Source organism: Protopterus annectens, chromosome 2.part1, assembly GCF_019279795.1.
Source record: "Protopterus annectens isolate FY-2018-M chromosome 2.part1, PAN1.0, whole genome shotgun sequence".
Taxonomy (NCBI): domain Eukaryota; kingdom Metazoa; phylum Chordata; order Ceratodontiformes; family Protopteridae; genus Protopterus; species Protopterus annectens.
In genome coordinates, this window is record NC_056729.1 from 51,695,930 (window position 1) to 51,715,010 (window position 19,081).

The following is a 19,081-nucleotide window of genomic DNA, read 5'->3' on the forward strand; positions in this document are numbered from 1 at the left end:
ACAAAGATGAAGGGTATAATCTCGTGTCTTTATGAGTTGACGCCTGATGGGAGTGGGAAGGAGCCAGTCGTTGAAATATGGAAATACTCTGAATCCTTGCAGTCTGAGATACACTGCTACCACTGTCATTCATTTGATAAACATCCTGGGGGATGAGGTGAGACCTAAGGGAAGTCCCTTATAGTGATAGTGACTGGCTCCCAGCCGGAAGCGCAGGAATCTTCTGGAGAACTTGTCCATTTTTATGTGGTAATACACATCCTGAAGATTTACTGAGCACACCCAGATGTCTTTTTCCAAAAATGGAAGTAGTGACTGTACCAAGACCATCAGGAATTTGGTCTGTCAAACTGATTTGTTCAACTGTCTGAGATCCAAAATGGGTCTCCAATCCCATTTTTTAGGCACTAAAAAGAACCTTGAGTAAATTCTGGATCCTTTCTGGTCTGGTGTGACTGCTTAGATAACTCTTCTGTCGAGTAGTTTTTGAATTTCTAAGACTGCTGCCTCCCTGTGACTGGGTGGAACATCTGGGAGTCTTTTTGGTTTCATTGAAAGGGGAATGATGTAACCTCTGGAAATGATCCCCTGCATCCATTTGTCCGTCAATATTTCTAGTCTGGCAGATTGGTGCAGGGATAATTGTCCCCCCCAACTGCATCCAGAGGAGGCAATTGGCCCCCATTCAGGAGCACTGGTAGGAGTTACCAGAGAAAGAATCTCTAGACGCCTGGTTTTGCAGGCCACTTCTGCCTCTTGGACGGCGTTTTCCATTACTACTTCCCCCTCTGCCCCAGGGGAAGTCATTGCCATGTGAGTCTTGGAAAGGTCCTTGTGTCTTTTTGAACCACAGCCTCCCATTTGTCTGGTTCTCAGAGTAGAGTTGTTGAGGAGTGGAGAAGCATATGCCCAAGGCCGAAAGGGTCTTCCCATCTTTCCCACATTTGGCTAGCATGTCTTTAACCTTGAGGCCAAACAGGGATGATCTGTCAAATGGATCGTTGATGAAAGAAGACTTAAATGGCTCCACCAAGTCACATAAGCGCATCCAGGCATGTCTCCTGATGGCCACACCTGTACCTACTGCTCTTGTCGTCTCTTCAGCTGCATGAGCAATTAGTCTCATGGACGAACTGGAAATTGATTCAAGGGTGGCGAACAGAGAAGTAACCTTATCTTGGACCTCTTCAACTACTGCTCCTGACAGAGTATCTGAAAGCTCTTTAATCAGATCTCTTAGAAGCCTAGTAAAATGCTCACTTAATTCAAGGACCCGAGAGTGAAGGTCAATGAAGCGTATACATGCTTCCCAAACCTATCCATACTCTTAGACTCCTTATTAGGAGGATGGATACTAGGACTTTCTTCCACGAATTCCTTTTTAGTGGTTGATGCTACCACCATGGCATCTACAGGAATACCCTTGGCCCACTGCTGCTCGTCTTTAAGGGCAGAGAGAGAGAGATTCTTTTGGGGATTGGCTCAATAGAGTCTGGAATTTTCCAGAACCACTGAGTGATAAGTTTTAGAAGATCATCACCGGGTGGAGAGATCCAAGAGGTAGAGGGCTGAACATGAAAAGCCTCAAGGTATACCAATTCCGCTGAGGAAGACTGAGGGTAGTCTAGCCACCCCTCTGTTTCAGGATATTCAGGATGTCCCAGAAGGAAACATCATCAGGGGGTGACATGGGGGAACATTCCCCTTCATCAAAATCAGTATCTTACGTGAAAACTCTTCAGGAGACTCCAAGTTCTTACTCTTGCACTTTTTCTTAGAAGCCACCTCTTCGGAAGGATGCTTCGGAGAGGTATCCGAAGAAGATATCAATATGGTGGATCGTTCCTGAGGCTTTAGTGCTCTCTGTCCCAGGGAAGAGACTGGAGGAATCTCTGGTCGAGAAGATGGACAAGTTACTTGGACAGACAGGGATGGCATAGACTATGAGTCTGCAATGGATAAGGCCCTCTCCATAGCTCAAAAGGCAGGCCCCCGTCATAGAGGTACAGGAGCCCAAAACCAAAATAGACTCCTTCTGAACCGTGGTCTCACCCTGCACAGAGAAAGTTGCCTTGAAGCAGAGGCCAGGGTCGAACTTACATATGCCAAGGCTCCAAGAGGCATGGAGGGCTCCAAAAGAATCAAAGTTGAACCCTGCCCATGGAACCAGCAATGAAGCCCCAACCTCAGGAGGTCTCTGGTTCCAACAAAACAGAAGAGCTCAAGACAACTATATGTGCCAGAGAAGAAGTTCTGGCTGGTACCGAAAGAGTTGAAGGTGGGATGTTCACTACCAGGGGCTCTGAAAACTCAGCTGGAGTCAGATGAGGAATTTGCATGGGTGAACTGATAATGGAGGCAATCCCCTTGCAGTCAGGAGCTGGTAGACCAGTCTCATAATGTCTGACTCGGACAGGCTCTTAGTGGACCAAGTAGAGGAGCCTGATGGAGAGCTTGTTGGCTGTTGCTCCAAAAAAGGACTTGGAGGACAGTCCGCAAAAGGGTCAGCCGAGGGAGAATAACATGTCCTCGGTAGAACAATCGGTTGTGACTCCTTCAAGAGTTCAGCTGGTACCGAAGCTCGAGGTGTCTGTACGGAAATCTGATCTGAGATTTTTGTGTGTCGATGAAAGATTATCCTTTCCCAGTGGTGTCGAGGAGACAGATGGCATCATGGGAGACTTGGTCAATTTAATAGGTGGTTCCGAAGATGCTGTCCAGAACAAAATAAGATTGTTTTTTTTTTTTTTCTTTTTGATCAAGACGAAGAGGAACAGAAAGAGCTAGCTTCAGTTTTGGGACCAAAGCTAGCCTCTTTGAAATCAGAATTAATAAGTCCCTTGAGAATAAGTTTATTTTTATGCACTGTCAAGGTTCTGCTGGAAAAACTGTGACAGACAGAGCAATCTTCTTGGAGATGGACAGCACCTAGATAATAAACACAAAAGGTGTGTCCATCTGAATTTGGAATTTTTCTCTAACACTTTTGGCACCTTAAGAGGAACTGTCAGCCATTATAAAAACAAAGGCCTCCTAACACATGCAAATACCACAAACACACATTACGGAAAAACCCAAAGGAAAGAAAGAAAGAGTTTTTTTTTTAAATAGAAAAGGAGGGAAAATTACCAATAATGGTGAAAAAGATTACCCAAAGTTAAGGGGAGGAAAGTAGCAACAATTGTACCTTAGAATACCTTATCGTAGAAAAAGGAAGGAAAAGGAAATCACTCACACGCACACACCTCAAAAGGAGCTAGAGGAGCGGGTAGATAAGAGGTATAGAAAGATACGAAAATAAACAACTAACTTACAGTTAAATAAAGGGCAAGGCTTGAAAGTTTGGTTGAATACGTCTGGCACTACGAAACAGCAAATGAGACCTGAGGTAATCTGGTGAGGAGCATTATGGGTAGAAACTAGTTTTAGAGTTTTTGGAAGGCACAAGCTGGAATAACGGCTGAGTCGATTCTGAGGCTATGAACCGAGCCCGCAGTTCAGGATTACAGGAGGACTGACAACATCAGATGAGTAGTTAGGAAGTGAAGAATAGCCAAAGTAGGTGTAGAAAAGTGGCCGATATTCTGATTGGAAGCCCAAATAGAAAATCTTTTCCACTGGCTTCTGTAGACTTTCTTGGTAGAAGCTTTCTGGGAGGCCAAAATAATGTCAAGAACTGGGGAAGCAAGCCTAGACTGTCTATTACTGGAAGTGGGGAAACCAGCGGTTGGCTTGAGAGAGTGGAGACTAGGGTGCTGAATTCTCGATGGATGAGATAAAACATCCTGAGTGGATTCCAGTATCCATGGGGGATATTTCAAGTGAGACCAGAGGAAGGGGAACCATACCCATTGAGGCCAGAAGGGGCAATGAGGATGACTGAGCTCTTCAATATGGGAATCAGAGGAAAAGGTGAGTAAGCATAGAAGAGACCCGGGGACCAATTGTGAATCAAAACATCTCTCTGTAACTCCCCTGGATGGGGGATCACAGCAAAGTACTTGCTGCATTTGTTGTTGATGGGCGAGGCAAATAGGTCGCAGCAAGGCTTGCTCCAGCGGCTGAAGATCATGTTCGCTACTGACTGATTGACAGATCAATTGTGGGAATCATAATGGATCTGCTGAGTCTGTCTGCTAGTGCAACTGGTTTTCCACGCTATGTGTGGTGCAAAAAAGCGGTCTGAAGTGATCGCCCTCATGGACTCTCTACACAGTGGATAAGATAGGGTTCTTCCTTGACTGCTGATGTACCAGCCTACTGACATGTTGTCTGTGTGAACTGCAATATTACCCAGAGGGCGAATGTTCTGAAATGTTTGCAAAGCTAGAAGGACTGCTCTAATATCTAGGGTATTGATATGTAACTTGGTCTCCAAATGGGAACACGTGCCGAGGCTCCAAGTTGCATTGAGGGCTCCGAAAGAATCAAAGTTGAACCCTGCCCCATAGAACCAGCAACGAGGCCCCAACCCCAGGAGGTATCTGGTTCTGACAACCCAGAAGAACTCAAGGCAACTATCTGTGCCAGAGAAAAAGTTCTGGCTCGCACTGAAAGATTCAAAGCTAGGATGGTCACTACCACGGGCTCTGAAAACTCTGCTGGAGTCAGCAGAGGAATTTGCATGGGTGAACCGAAGATGGAGGCAATCCACTCGCAGTCAGGAGCTGGTCGACCAGTCTCATAATGTCTGACTCTGACAGGCTCTTAGTGGACCTAGTAGAGGAGGCTGATGGAGAGCTTGCTGGCCGTCGCTCCAAAAACGGACTTGGAGGACGGTCTGCAAAAGGGTCATCCAAAGGAAAATAACATGTCTCTGGTAGAACAATCAGTTTTAACTCCTTCAAGAGTTCAGCTGGTACCAAAGCTTGAGGTGTCTGTACAGAAATCTGATCTGAGATTGTGGGTGTTGATGAAAGATTATCCTTCTCACCGCTGTCGAGGAGACAGCTGGCACTGTGGGAGACTTGGTCAATTTAATAGGTGGTTCTGAAGGGTCTATATCAGTTCGACGAAACGGCAAAAGTTCGAACACCATATGTTCGAATTTCTAACCCCGAAGTGCAAAACCATCTTAGGCTTGGAACAGCGATTTTTTTCCCAGGGAAAAAATTTGCTGTTCCAAGAAGCACACACAACACAAGAACACCAAAAAACACAGCAATCCACATACATACACTTAAAATCCTACCTCTAACCCTACACTAAACTGTGCATACACTACTATCTATCCACTTACCTTAACCCAAACCCTAACCCTAAGGTCCATCACTATCGCATACTCACCTGACCCGTACCCTAACCCTAACTCACCTATCCCGCCCTAACCCTAAAGTCAGTCACTATCGCACATCCACCGCACGCACGCCCTAACCCACCTAACCGTGCCCAAACCCCAACGTCCACACAATCGCACACTTACCTGAACCCGACCTGTAATTTTCCACCACAGTGCTGAAAATCGCTAAGCCACAGAAACAGCCCACCAAATTCTTTCCCTGGGAAAGAAATCGGTGTTCTGTGGCTTCGCGATAATCAGTTTTCGAACTTCACAGTTTGAACATATGGTGTTCGAACTGCTGAAGTTTTGATGAACTAATAGGAACCTGGTTCCGAAGATGCTGTTGGAACACAATAAGATCATTTTTTCCATTTTGATGAAGATGAAGAGGAACAGGAAGAGCTGGCTTCAGTTTTGGGAACAGAGATAGCCTCTTCGAAATCAGAACTATTAAGTCCCTTGAGAATATGTTTATTTTTACGCACTGTCAGGGTTCTGCTGGAAAAGGTGTGACAGCGTAATCTTCTTGGAGATGGACAGCACCGAGACAATAAACACAAAAGGTGTGTCCATCTAAATTTGGCAATTTTCTCTCATACTTCTGACACCTCTTAAAACTTGAGGTGCCTTTAGAGGAATTGTCAGCCATTGTAAAAACAAAGGCCTCCTAACACATGCAAATACCACAAACACACAGTACATAAAAACCCAAAGGAAAAAAAGAAAGAAATAGAGTCTTTTTTTGTAAATAGAAAAGGAGGGGAAATTACCAACAATGGTGAAAAAGATTACCCAAAGGTAAGACGAGGAAAGTACCAACAATGGTACCTTAGAATACCTTACGGTAGAAAAAAGTAGAAAAAGGAAATCACTCACATGCAATCTTAAAAAGGAGCTAGAAGAGAGGGTAGATAAGAGGTATAGAAAGATCCAGAAATAAACAACTAACTTACAGTTAAATAATGGCCAAGGCTTGAGAAGCTCATTGAATGCGTCTGGCACTACGAATCAGCAAACAAGATCTGAGGTAATTTGGTGAGGAGTATTATAAGTCAAGACTAGTTTTGAGAGTTTTTGGAAGGCGCGAGCTGGAATAACGGTCGAGTCAGTTCTTAGGCTCGGAACAGAGCCCAGAGTTCAGGATTACATGAAGATTGACAACATCAATGAGTAGTTAGGATGCGAAGAATAGCCGAAGTACGTGCTGAAAAGGGGTCGATATGCTGTTTGGAAGCCCAAATAGAAAATCTTTTCCATTTGGTTCTGTAGACTTTCTTGGTAGAAGCTTTCTGGGAGGCCAAGATAATGCCACGAACTGGGGAAGCAAGCCTAGACTGTCTACTACTGGAAGTGGAGAAAAGTACAGTTGTGTACACTTGCCATAAATGTAGATGTTCGAGTATATTCACTGTTGCAGTCATTACATTTAGGTTATCTGCTTGCAGGTAGCCCTCAGTCGGCCTGATTAACAAAGTCTTGGGTCCTGCGTCGGTTGCTGTCCCTTCTTCCATGACGTCAGGTCGTCAGGGGTATAAGTCATGCAGCCGATGCCATTACATCAGTTTTTCTTGCCCCAGATGTCAGGTGCCCCCTAATGAGAAGCAATTAAATATAAAAGCACAAAGATATACCTCCAACAAAAAAGCAAATACACCAGAAAGGCTTTTAAGCGTAGTAAAGGAAAGTAGAGGTATAGCCAAAAGAAGTTAGGGGGCTGGAGGGAGGATAACCAGGATTGCAACAGTGAATACACTTGAACATCTACATTTATGGTAAGTGTACACAACTGTACTATGTTCTTCATGTTACACTGTTGCAGTCATTACATTTGGGTAGATTCCCAAAGCTATGGTTGGGAGGAGGAATTTAGATAGCATTAGGGCCAGCTGTAAGGCCCTGCAAGACTGCAGTGGCAAAGCCAGCTCTGGATTTAGAGAAAATTGGCAAATGATAATGCTTGGTGAAAGTATGTACAGAACTCTAGGTAGCAGCTTCTAGGATGTCCCTGGTAGGGACGCCTCTGAGAAAAGCTGTAGAGGTAGATACAGCCCTGGTGGAGTGAGGTCTGATCCCTTGGGGGATAGGTTTTCCATGGTGCTTATAGCAGAAATGAATGCAATGGCCTATCCATTTAGAAATGGTTTGCTTTGAAATAGCCTTCCCCTCTGCCCCTGCAGCAAATTGCACCAGCAGTTGTTCAGATTTTCTTTGAGGTTTAGTCCTGTCCAAGCAGAATCTAAGTTGTCTGTGCACATCTAAGGAATGCAGTATCCATTCCCCTTTATTCTATGGATTGCGAAAGAAGGTTGGCAAATGAATGGACTGATTAAGAGCCACATTGGATACCACCTTGGGCATGAAGGATGGATTGGTTCTGAGGGACACCCTGTCCGCACGAAAGATGATGAAAGGCTCCACTGCCATAAGGGCCTGTAATTCAGATACCCTTCTAGCTGAAGTTATTGCTAAAAGGAAAGCTGTTTTCCAAGAAAGAAATTTTAAGTCTGCAGTAGCAGCTGGCTAAAAAGGAGGTAGAGTGAGTTTCTTCAAGACAAAGTTAAGGTCCCAGGCTGGGATTGGAGCTCTACTGTGTGGTCTCAAATTTTTGGCCCCTCTGAGGAACTGCTTGAGCAGTGGATGAGAGAAGAGGGGAGGTTCTGTGTTATAATGAGCTGAAATGGCTGAGGCGTGGATTTTAATGGAGGAAAAAGACAGGCCCTTGTGAAGCATCTCAATTAAGTATTGTAAAATCTGAGGTAAATTGGGTGCTGCTGTGCTCATCCCTTGAGATTGGTTCTAGGCACAAAATCTTTTCCATTTTTCAGCATAAGATTTTCTAGTACTAGGCCTCCTTGCGTCTAAAATGATATCCATCACAGGTTTGCTGAGGGATGGTAGAGGAGAGATTAAGTAAATAGCCAGGCTGCAAGGTTCAGTGTTAGAAGCTGAGGGTGCAGAATCTGGTTCTCCTGCTGACACAGCAGGGAAGGAGTTTGAGGCAGGTGCCATGGAGATAACCGTAACACACTGCTCAGGAGGGGGTACTAGTGTTGGCGTGGCCAGTCTGGAGCAATCAAAATCATCCTTGGTTTGTCCTGTTTGATTTTTAGTAGTACTTTGGAGAGCAGAGGCAGAGGGTGGAAGGCATAGACTGATAGGTTTTTCCAGCTGAAGGACAGAACATCCCCTTTCCAGGCTTGTTTGTGGGGAGTCCTTGTGCAAAATTTGTCCAATTGGTAGTTCTGGGGAGAGGCAAAAAAGTCTATATCTGGGCTCCCCCATCTGCTTGTCAACATGCTGAAAATCCTTGGTTCCAGTTTCCATTTGTGTGGGTCCATGAGGTTTCTGCTTAGTCTGTCTGCCAGTGTATTTAATTTTCCTGACAGGAATTGAGCTTGTAGGTGCACTTGGTAGCTCAAGGCTTTGTTCCACAATGCCATGGCTAGTCTGCAGAGGGAGTAAGAATGTGTACCCCCCTGCTTGTTTATGTACCACATAACAGTGGTGTTGTCCATCTTTACCATTAGTTGTCCTGGAAGAATGTGGTCCTTGAAGGCTGTCAGAGCATTCTGTACAGCTAACATTTCTTTTTGATTGATTTGTAGGTGCATTTGACTTGGGTTCCATTTGCCCTGAATGCACTTCCCTGCCAGGTGAGCCCCCATGCATAGTCTGATGCATCTGTTGTTAGGGTTTGGGCGGTAGGGGGTGGTGTGAAAGGTAGTCCCTTGTTTTGGTGGCAGGCCTCTGCCCACCAAAGGAACTCTAGGCAAGGTATGATAGGAATCATTGTTTCAGGTCCTGAGAATGCTGACATCATAGGCTTTTTAAATACCACTGTAGTTTCTTCATACGCAGTCTTGCATTTAGAATTAGAAGAATGCAGGAGGCCATGAAACCCAAGGCTTGCAGTATTTGTCTTGCAGACAGCAGGGTTTTTGTGGCCACTTGTTTGAAGTAGGTTGTCAAATGAATTTGTTTCTCTGGCATGTGGTAAGCCATCTGGGAAGTTGTATTCAAGCTTGCTCCAAGGAATATAATTTGTTGACAGGGTACCAGGTGTGATTTATTTTTGTTTATGATGTACCCCAGACAAGTTACAACCCTTTGTACAAAGGCCAGATGATTCAAAAGTATGTCCTAGCTTTCTGCCTGAATTAGACAATCGTCCAGTTATGGATATATTTGAATATTTCTTTGCATGCAAAACGCAATAACTGGAGCTAGGCACTTTGTGAATACCCTGGGCGTAAGCCAAAGGGCAGTGCAGAGAACTGATAGTGTGTGTAGCCTGCTTTGAAGCGTAGGTATCTTCTGCAAGATTCCCTGATTGGGATGTGTAGGTATGCTTCTTTTAAATCTAGTGTTGCCAACCAGGCATCTTTGCCTAGCATAGGAAGTAATTGGTGAAGAGTCAGCATCTTGAATTTTGGAATCTCCAAAAAGGTGTTTAGAGTAGACAGGTCCAGGATAGGACGCCATGAATTGTCTTTTCTGGGTACCAGGAAAAGTCTCAAGTACAAACCTTGTCCCTTTTCCTCTTCTGGTAACAGCTGAATAGCCCCCATGCTTAAGAGAGAAAGTACTTGTTTTTGGGCCTCTGCCCACTGATTTGGGGGTAGGTCCGGCCACCCACTTGGTGTTGGCAACGTGTGGAAGTGAAATCTGTATCCCTGGGACACTATATTTAAAACCCATTTGTCCTGGGTAATGAGTTCCCAATTCTTTGCATGAAGAGCAATCTTTCCCCCCAAAGGGGCAGTCAGTTGATAAGTGCTTGGAAATTTTAAAAGGAAGTCATTGAGACAGTTTACCATAGGGGGGAGTCTTATTATTCCCAGATTTGGAAGTGGAGGCCCCCCACTGCTTAGTTCTGTGTGTCCCCTGGGACTGAAACCTGGGGTTTTTGCTGTGTCTGGGTTTGGCTTGAGAAGACCTGGAAAGGGCTGGAAAGGGCCAATTCTTAGAGGGCTAGTGCCTACTAAATCTAGGAGGCTGAACTTGTAAAAAATGTTTAACAGTTTGCATAGATTTAGCTTTATCTTCCAGCTTTTTAAGAACTTCCTCAGCCTTGTTGTCAAACAGGCGGTCCTGATTTAAAGGAGCATCCAACAATTTAGCTTAACATGATCAGGCAAAGATTACTCCTTAAGCCAAGCATGCCTTCTGAGCACAGACCCAGTAACAGCAGCCCTGCAAAGGGCCTCTAATGAATCAAAATCACATTGCAAAGTATGTTTTCCAACTTGTTCAGCAGAATGCATTAAATCCTGTAATTCTTTATTTCCCACGCAGTCAAGAATCAACATCATTTTCGGTTTAAGCAGTCCAATAACATGTTGCTGATACTTTAACATATGAAACTGGCAGTTTAAAGCCCTAATGGCCAAGGTTGCAGAAGTGTAAACCTTCTTACCCCATCTATCCAGCACCCTGAAGGCTCTATCAGAAGGGGTAGGAATTTTAGCAGTAGAAGCCTTAATGCCCTTGGGCCCCTGTGAAATAGCCTCTGGATCTGCAATAGGATTTTTAAAAAGGAACTTGTGGGACTCAGGGACCCTGTAGTATCTGTCAGGTTTTCTGGGAGCAGGAGGCAGGGAATCAGGGGCCAAACTAAATTCCGAAAAAGCATCATCAACAATGTCTAGTACAGGAGGAATAGCTGAAGGCCTATGCTGAGGTAGGAGAAGAAAATCCCTAAGCCTCTTTTTTGAATCAGAAAAATCCTGGCTTTCCCAGTGGAAATGCTCCCTTAGAGTATGTAAGGTTTCCCCAAAAGAAAAATCCTCAGGAGGGGAAGCAGAGGGAATGGAGTCCTCTGAATCAGAATCTTCATAAGTAGATAAGGGTAAATCCAGATCATCAGAAGAATCAGAAAAAACAGAATCCTGATCAGAAGATTCATAATCAACTTCAGTCCTAGGCCTCTTAGAAGGGGGGGGGGTTGGCTACCCCTGATTAGAGTTATTAGATCTTCAGCCATTCTTATCATTTGTTTTTTAGGCATAGAGGCCTGAGCATGTGGCCTGGGCGCCGTTTTTTTTAGGCATGGATCGAGATTTAGGCCTAAGTAAAGAAGGAGACGTCTGTTTAATATGCAAGTCCATAGGCCTGAAAACACCCTCAGAAGCCGGTGCCTGCACAGCGGCTCCGGACCCATCCAAGGTAGAGACATCCGTTGGTTCCATAGTTGAAGCATTTCGCGGCATACCGGACTCTGAATGGGTCTCAGTAGAGGCCTGCGAATCAGAAGTAGCGGGTATAAGGGGCTGCAAAAGCGCCTCAGTGAGTACCGGCGAACTGGCGACTGGCTTAGGAGAAGCGCCATCTGCAGTTTTGGACCTCGGCAGCCTGTCTCTGTCTTTATTTTTGTGCTTTTTCAGAATCCCGGAAGTCGGATGGCTAACCGATGGCATTTCTGGATAATTAAACTGAGAACCGAAATATTTAGAGGCGAAAATATACCGACGACGGATAGTGCGCTGATTAAATAAAGCAGAAAACCAACAGCAAGGTACGTCGTGGTCAGGGCCTAGGCAAGGAATACAGTACAAATGAAAATCTTTATGAGGTATTTGCTTTCCACAAGTAATGCAATTATTAACTTTTACTGACATCGGTAACGAGCAAGAAAAAGTTTCCCAACGGGGTACTTAGCTTTAGTTGAAGACTTCAGTTCTGAAACTCGAAAACGAAAATTTCAGGAGTCGGCCGATCGGCACTTGTGAACTGCTTCTGCTTCGGGCACCGCACGGCAAGAAAGACTGATGTAATGGCGTAGGCTGCATGTTTTATACCCCTGATGACCTGACGTTATGGAAGAAGGGACAGCAACCAACGAAGGACCCAAGACTTTGTTAATCAGGCTGACTGAAGGCTACCTGCAAGCAGGTAACCCAAATGTAATGACTGCAACAGTGAAACACGAAGAATATCCAGCAGTTGGCTTGAGGGAGAGGAGATAGGTGTTGAACTCGTGATGGATGAGACAGGACATCCTGAGTGGATTCCAGTATCCATGGGGAATATTTCAAGTGAGACCAGAGGAAGGGGAACCATACCCGTCGAGGCCAGAAGGGGGCAATGAGGATGACTGAGTTCTTCAACCTGGGAATCGGAGGAAAAGGAGAGTAAGCATAAAAGAGACCCGGGGGCCAACTGTGAATCAGAGCATCTCTCTATGACTCCCTTGATGGGGGATCACAGCAAAGTACTTGCTGCATTTGTTGTTGATGGGCAAGGCAAACAGGTCGCAGCAAGGCTGGCCCAACGGCTGAAGATCATGTTTGCTACTAACTGGTTGAGAGACCACTTGTGGGGAATCATAATGGATCTGCTGAGTCTGTCTGCTAGTGCATTGGTTTTCGCTGCTATGTGTGGTGCAAAAAAGCGGTCTGAAGTGATCGTCCTCATGGACTCTCTACACAGTGGATAAGATAAAGTTCCTCCTTGACTGCTGATGAAGCAGCCTACTAACATGTTGTCTGTGTGAATTGCAATAGTACCCAGAAGGAGAATGCTCTGACATGTTTACAAAGCTAGACGGACTGCTTTCATCTCTAGGGTGTTGATATGTAACTTGGTCTCCAAAAGGGACCACGTGCCTTGAACAAATGCCGAGGCTCCAAGGGGCATGGAGGGCTCTGAAAGAATCAAAGTCGAACCCTGCACCATGGAACCAGCAACGAAGCCCCAACCCCAGAAGGTCCCTGGTTCGACAAACCAGAAGAGCTCAGGGCAACTATCTGTGCCAGAGAAGAAGTTCTGGCTTGCACTGAAAGATTTGAAACTGGGATGGTCACTACCACGGGCTCTGAAAACTCGGCTGGAGTCAGTGGAGGAATTTGCATGGGTGAATTGAAGATGGAGGCAATCCCCTCGCAGTCAGGAGCTGGTCGATCAGTCTCATAATGTCTGACTCGGACAGGCTCTTACTGGACCAAATAGAGGAGGCCGATGGAGAGCTTGCTGGCCGTTGCTCCAAAAAAGGACTTGGAGGACGATCCGCAAAAGGGTCAACCGATGGAGAATAACATGTCCTCGTTAGAACAATCAGTTGTGACTCCTTCAAGAGTTCAGCTGGTACCGAAGCTCGAGGTGTCTGTAAAGAAATCTGATCTGAGATTGTCGGTCTTGATGAAAGATTATCCTTTCTCACCGGTGTCGCGGAGACAGCTGGCATAGTGGGAGACTTGGTCAATTTAATAGGTGGTTCCAAAGATGCTGTTGGAACAGAATAAGATAATTTTTCCCAATTTGATCAAGATGAAGAGGAACAGGAAGCGCTGGCTTCAGTTTTGGGAACAGAGATAGCCTCTTCAAAATCAGAATTAATAAGTCCCTTGAGAATATGTTTATTTTTATGAACTGTCAGGGTTCTGCTGGAAAAACTGTGACAGACAGCGCAATCTTCCTAGAGATGGACAGCACCGAGACAATAAACACAAAAGATGTGTCCATCTGAATTTGGCATTTTTCTCTCACACTTCTGACACCTCCTAAAACCGGAGGTGCCTTTAGAGGAATTGTTAGCCATTGTAAAAACAAAGTCCTCCTAACACATGCAAATACCACAAACACACAGTACATAAAAACCCAAAGGAAAGAAAGAAAGAGTCTTTTTTTTTTTTTTTTGTAAATAGAAGAGGAGGGGAAATTACCAACAATGGTGAAAAAGATTACCCAAAGGTAACAGGAGGAAAGTACCAACAATGGTACCTTAGAATACCTTATGGTAGAAAAAGGAAATCACTCACATGCACACTTAAAAAGGAGCTAGAGGAGAGGGTACATAAGAGGTATAGAAATATACCTCCAGGGATATAAACCTCAACACAACAATGAATAGAACATGCTGGAGGGATAGATTCCCTTCGCAGAGACTTCCCTTACTATGGAACAGGGTCCCGATCTACATAAGACAGAGCCCCTCACTATCACTCTTCAAGAGGAACCTTGATGAGTGGATGGGTAACAGAAAGTTCACACCGGGGATCACACCAACAGCACTACTAGATAGGGGCCAAGGGTACTAGCTGCTAGTACAAGGGTATAGGGAACTACTAAAGGGGCGGTGAATACAGCACAACGTGGCTTGGCTAATATATGCCTTTGGGCAGATAGCTCAGTACCAACCTATGAACCTATGAACCTATACAGAAATAAACAACTATCTTACAGTTAAATAACGGCCAAGGCTTGAGAGGTTGGTTGAATGCATCTGGCACTACGAAGCGGCAAACGAGATCTGAGGCAATTTGGTAAGGAGCATTATGGGTTGAGACTAGTTTGAGACGTTTTGGAAGACGCGAGCTGGAATAACAGCCGAGTCAGTTCTGAGGCTCAGAACCAAGCCCAGACTTCAGGATTACATGAAGACTGACAACATCAGATGAGCAGTTAGCAAGCGAAGAATAGCCGAAGTAGGTGCTGAAAAGGGGTCGATATTCTGTTTGGAAGCCCAAATAGAAAATCTTTTCCATTTGCTTTTGTAGACTTTTTTGGTAGAAGCTTTCTGGGAGGCCAAGATAATGCCACGAACTGGGGAAGCAAGCCTAGACTGTTTATTACTGGAAGTGGAGAAACCAGCGGTTGGCTTGAGGGAGTGGAGAGTGGGGTGTTGAATTCTCGATGGATGAGATAGGACATCCTGAGTAGATTCTAGTATCCATGTGGGATATTTCAAATGAGACCAGAGGACGGGGAACCATATATGTCGAGGCCAGAAGGGGGCAATGAGGATGACTGAGCTCTTCAACCTGGGAATCAGAGGAAGAGGAGAGTAAGCATTGAAGGGACCCGGGGGCCAATTGTGAATCAGAGCATCTCTCTGTGACTCCCCCAGATGGGGGATCACAGCAAAGTACTTGCTGCATTTGTTGTTGATGGACAAGGCAAATAGGTCACAGCAAGGCTGGCCCCAGCGGCTGAAGATCATGTTCGCTACTGACTGACTGAGAGATCACTTGTGGGGAATCAGAATGGATCTGCTGAGTCTGTCTGCTAGTGCATTGGTTTTCCCCGCTATGGGTGGTGCAAGAAAGCGGTCTGTAGTGATCGCCCTCGTGGCCTCTCTACACAGTGGATAAGATATGGTTCCTCCTTGATTGCTGATGTACTAGCCTACTGACATGTTGACTGTGTGAACTGCAATAGTACCTAGATGGAGAATGTTCTGAAATGTTTGCAAAGCTAGAAGGACTGCTCTCATCTCTAGGGCATTGATATGTAACTTGGTCTCCAAAGGGGATGACGTGCCTTGGACAAATGCCGAGGCTCCAAGGGGCATGGAGGGCTCCGAAAGAATCAAAGTCGAACCCTGCCCCATGGAACCAGGAACAAATCCCCAATCCCAGGAGGTCTCTGATTCTGACAAACTAGAAAGAGCTCAAGGCAATTACCTCTGCCAGAAAAGAAGTTCTGTCTCGCACCAAAAGATTCGAAGCCAGGATGGTCACTACCAGGGGCTCTGAAAACTCGGCTGAAGTCAGAGAAGGAATTTGCATGAGTGAACCGAAGATGAAGGCAATCTCCTCGCAGTCAGGAGCTGGTCGACCAGTCTCATAATGTCTGACATGGACAGGCTCTTAGTGGACCGAATAGAGGAGGCCGATGGAGAGCTTGCTGGCCGTCGCTCCAAAAAAGGACTTGGAAGACGGTCCGCAAACGGGTCAACCAATAACATGTCCTCGGTAGAAGAATCAGTTGTGACTCCTTCAAGAGTTCAGCTGGTACCGAAGCTCGAAGTGTCTGTACAGAAATCTGATCTGAGATTGTCGGTGTTGATGAAAGATTATCTTTTCTCACCGGTGTCGAGGAGAAGTTGGCACCGTGGGAGACTTGGACAATTTAATAGGCGGTTCCGAAGATGCTGTTGGAACAGAGTAAGATCGTTTTTTTCTATTTTTGATCAAGATGATGCAGAACAAGAAGAGCTGGCTTCAGTTTTTGGAACAGACATAGCCTCTTCGAAATCAGAATTAATAAGTCCCTTGTGAATATGTTTATTTTTACGCACTGTCAGGGTTCTGCTAGAAAAACTGTGACAGCGCAATCTTCTTGGAGATGGACAGCACCGAGACAATAAACACAAAAGGTGTGTCCATCTGAATTCGGTATTTTTCTCTCACACTTCTGACACCTCTTAAAACCAAAGGTGCCTTTACAGGAGTTGTCAGCCATTGTAAAAACAAATGCCTCCTAACACATGCAAATACCACAAACACACAGTACATAAAAACCCAAAGAAAGAAAGACAGAAAGAGTCAGTTTTTTTTTGTTTGTTTAAGAGAAAAGGAGGGGAAATTACCAACAATGGTGAAAAAGATTACCCAAAGGTAAAGGAAGGAAAGTACCAACAATGGTACCTTAGAATACCTTGCGGTAGAAAAAGGAAGAAAAAGGAAATCACTCACATGCACACTTAAAAAGGAGCTAGAGGAACGGGTAGATAAGAGGTATAGAAAGATATGGAAATAAACAACTATCTTACACTGAAATAACGGCCAAGGCTTGAGAGGTTGGTTGAATGCGTCTGGCACTATGAAGCGGCAAACGAGATCTGAGGTGATTTGGTTAGGAGCATTATGGGGCAAGACTAGTTTGAGAGTTTTTGGAAGGCACAAGTTGGAATAATGGGTGAGTCGGTCCTGAGCCACGAAACCGAGCCCAGAGTTCAGGATTACATGAAGACTAGCAACATCAGATGAGTAGTTAAGAAGCGAAGAATAGCTGAAGTAGGTGCTAAAAAGGGGGTTGATATTCTGAATGGAAGCCCAAATAGAAAATCTTTTCCATTTGCTTCTGTAGACTTTCTTGGTAGAAGCTTTCTGGGAGGCCAAGATAATGCCATGAACTGGGGAAGCAAGCCTAGACTGTCTATTACTGGAAGTGGAGAAACCAGCGGGTTGGCTTGAGGGAGTGAAGAGTGGGGTGTTGAATTCTCAAAGGATGAGATAGGACATCCTGAGTGGATTCCAGTATCCATGGGGGATATTTCAAGTGAAACCAGAGGAAGGGTAACCATACTTGTAGAGGCCAGAAGGGGGCAATGAGGATGACTGAGCTCTTCAACCTGGGAATCAGAGGAAGAGGAGAGTAAGCATTGAAGAGACCCGGGGGCCAATTGTGAATCAGAGCATCTCTCTGTGACTCCCCCAGATGAGGGATCACAGCAAAGTACTTGCTGCATTCATTGTTGATGGCTGAGGCAAATAGGTCAGAGCAAGGCTGGCCCCGGCGGCTGAAGATCATGTTTGCTACTGACTGATTGAGAGATAATTTGTTGGGAATCAGAATGGATCTGCTGAGTCTGTCTTCTAGTGCATTGTTTTTTCCTGGCATGTGCGGTGCAAGAAAGCGGTCTGAAGTGATCACCCTCATGGCATCTCTGCACAGTGGTTAAGATAGGGTTCCTCCTTGTTTGTTGATGTACCAACCTACTGACATGTTGTCTGTGTGAACTACAATAGTACCCAGAGGGAGAATGTCCTGAAATGCTTGCAAAGCTAGGAGGAGTGTTCTGATCTCTAGGGCGTTGATATGCAACTTGGTCTCCAAAGGGGACTACATGCCTTGGACCATCTTTTCCAAAAAATGCCCCCCACTCCCAACCCAGCTGGGAAGTGTCAGTGATCACCGTGGCGAGTGGGGAAGGGAGGTTGAAAGGTCTACCCAGAAACCGCTCATTGTACTGCATCCACCTGCAAACATGACTTTTGCAGCCTGGGGTGAGTCTTATGGGAAACAACAGGGACTGGTAAATTATGGACCCCTGTACAGCCAAGGTCCATTATAGGATTTGCATAAAGAATTTTGCTAGAGGAACTAGAAGAATGGCAGCTGACATCAACCCAAGAGCTTGTAGTACTAGTCTTGCTGGAGAGGATGGCTGTGATAATATAGCCCGTATCTGATTTCTCAAGGATGTGATGCGATGAGGAGGACAAGGTTCTATTTGGCATGGTTTATAGAGATGCCTAAGGTGTTGGAAATCTGGAGCAAGTAATCCTTGGCTTGTAGAAGTTGATGCTTGGATGGGGTGGTGAGAAGCCAATTGTTGAGATATGGAAACACCTGGAATCCTTTGAGTCACAAGTGAGCTGCTACTACTGCCATGCATTTGGTTAACACCCTGGGGGCTGTGGTTAAACCAAAGGGCAGTACTCTAAATTGGTAATGACTGACTCCCAACTGAAAGCATAGATATCTCCTAGATTGCCTGCATATTTTGATGCAATAGTATGCATTCTGGAGATCTATAGAGCACATCCAATCGTCCTTGCACAGAAGCAGCAGGATGGACTGAACTGTAACCATTCAGAACTTTGCCTTCTTTACATATTGGTTCAAATTTCTTAGAAAATGGGTCTTAGGTCCCCTGTTTTCTTTGGCACTAAAAAGAAGTGGGAGTAAAGTTCTGAATCCTTTCTGTTCAGCTGAGACCTCCTGGAAGACTCTTTTTTTGAAGCAGCATTCATATTTGGTGAGCTGCATCTTCACTCTGACTGGGTGGAATGTCAGGAAGTTTTGTTCCTTTCAACAGGAGGAGGAAGGGAAAATGGTATGTAGTAACCTCTGGATGTGATTCTTAGCACCTACAAATTTTTTGTGATATCTGTCCAGGCGTCTAGATGCAAAGAGAAGAGACCCCTGATTGGCTACAGAGGCAGACAGTCAGGCAAAGCTTCAGGATCGTTGACAGGGCCTATCAGAGAAGGAATCTCTGAAGCCTTGATTCTGTGGGCCCCCTCTACATCTAGGGTGTCGTCGTCCATTGAATCTGCCTCCTCTGACTTTGGA

General features: G+C 45.2%; 1 protein-coding gene across 1 annotated transcript in view; it reads right to left on the reverse strand.

The window, feature by feature from the left end:
* SLC38A1 (solute carrier family 38 member 1) overlaps positions 1 to 19,081 on the reverse strand; it is an 830,305-nt gene that overhangs the window by 747,272 nt on the left and 63,952 nt on the right. The window lies entirely within an intron of this gene.